A 2,269-nucleotide genomic window follows, 5' to 3' on the forward strand; every position below is an offset into this window, starting at 1 on the left:
TCATAGATAGCAATGCTAGCCAATCATGGTCATCTATGAGCTCACGTATGTGGAAGAGGGCAGATAGCGCATTCCTCTGAGTGTGTTACACTGCCCTGTGAGCAGCAGATTGAAAAGATGAGGTTGGTTGGCTTCTCATGTCTCAGAGGAAGCACATTCACAGGTTAGCCTTCACCCTCGCTGGTTGGTAGCTGTCGTATGATAGAGCAGAGCTGGCTGGTGGGTGGAAATTAGCGGGTGACCGAATTGGGGAGAAAATGAGGTTTTGGTTACTGAGGTTAAGATTAGGGTTAGATTCAGGAGTAGCATACCATTATGTCAATGAAAGGTCCTTAGAAAGATTGTGTGTGTGTGTGGGTGGGTGTGTGTGTGTGTGAAAGAGAGAGAGAGAGAGACTTCTGAGAGAATGAGAAGAGATAGAGATGTCTTCAGCAGATACATGGCTGTCTACTCAGGTTAGTGCTAGCCAGTGGCAAAGCTAGATGAATAAATCAATAAGAGAGGCAGACTGGCCTCATGTTAAATGTAGAAGCACTAACAGATCAAACAACCCACCCAGCTCACCTAGGGCTTACATACACTTATATATACACACATTTTAACACATGAGCAAAGATAGACTGTTAAAATAGGTCACTGTCTATGGTATAAATCACAGGTAAAGACCTCATTTGTTCATTCATTTATTTATCTTTTGTAAGCGCTTTATCCTGGTCAGGGTTTGATCCAGCCCTTCCTGAGAACACTGGCTGTTAGGATGGGACACTAATCCATCACAGAACATCATTCACATTCACACACTCATTTCAACACCAATATACATGAATGCATAAAGGATATTAATTTGAAAATATGCATTCAAATAGGTCAATCTATCCATCCATCTGCTTATCCGGGGCCGGGTCGTGAGGGCAGCAGCTTAAGCAGAGATGCCCAGACCTCCCTCTCCCTAACCATCTCCTCCAGCTCCTCCATGGGGATACCTAGGTGCTCCCAGGCCAGACGAGAGATATAATCTGTCCATCTAGTCCTTTGTCTGCCTCAGGGTCTTCTCCCAGTTGGACATGCCCGAAACACCACCCCAGGGAGGCGTCAAGGAGGCATCCTAGCCAGATGCCCGAACCATATGAATACATATTTGAATGCATTTCAAATTAATATTCTTTATTTATTCCAAATCACACACACAAACACAAACACCCACAGACCTGAGCGTGTCTTGTGTGTTAATTGTTAGCTCAGCGGACAGGGAACAGTTCTGCTGTAATGTGGCATAGAGTGCTCCCAGCATCAGGACCCCAGAGAGCGCCCTCCAACCTCCCTGTCAGCTACTGTTAGATCACACAACTACTGCCACAAATGTATGAGACCTCTTACCCAAACACACACACACACACTTCCAACACCCTCTTTACACAAACTTATAATGCCCTAAGTACACTGCAATAATGATATGCCTTGAAATATATTCAAACAAACTGGTGAACATGTAAAGTGTCATAGTTAAAGACTGGGATTTGATAAGGTGGTTGATAAATGCCATGCTTTATCATGCACCCATAAACAATCATTTGGATTATCGGAATGTGCACAAATAGCAATCAAAACAAAACTTTGGTTTTTTAGAAGGCTTTATTTATATATTGCAGGCTTCTGCAATGTCAGTGTTGTGAAGGCAAATACAATATACACAATTTTACAAGTGGAACAGAGCAAAAAATTCATAATATTGGGAATATCACAAGTTTTCAATATATTCCAAATTTGTATTTTCAGATTAGCCGAGGCTTTATTTATGAAACACTGCATTAATTGAACAGTTCTCTTGATCTGGTAAGTCACAACATATAGTTAGAAAATAATAGACTGGATCTTAATGTTGTGTAATATTTTTGTTTCACTTAATTGCATGTCTGATTATATACAGTATCTACATTGTTTGCAATATCTTTTTCAGTGGAGTAACAGACAGGTGATATTGCATAATTGCATATTTAAATGACATTTTTAAACTCAGTAACAGCAGCAGCTAGCACTAGGAGACATATACAATCATGTGACTGATATAGGAGCACGCACACACACACACACACACACACACACACACACACACACAAGGCTCTCTCTCTGTCTCTCTCTCTCTCTCTCTCTCTCTCTCTCTGTCTCTCTCTCTCTCTCTCTTTAAAGTACATTCTGGTTGTCATACCATGGACTATATAACTAACTATGGACATTATGTTCATAATGTTCTTTTATTTACATTCAGTAA

Source organism: Pangasianodon hypophthalmus, chromosome 3 (assembly GCF_027358585.1).
Source record: "Pangasianodon hypophthalmus isolate fPanHyp1 chromosome 3, fPanHyp1.pri, whole genome shotgun sequence".
NCBI lineage: Eukaryota > Metazoa > Chordata > Actinopteri > Siluriformes > Pangasiidae > Pangasianodon > Pangasianodon hypophthalmus.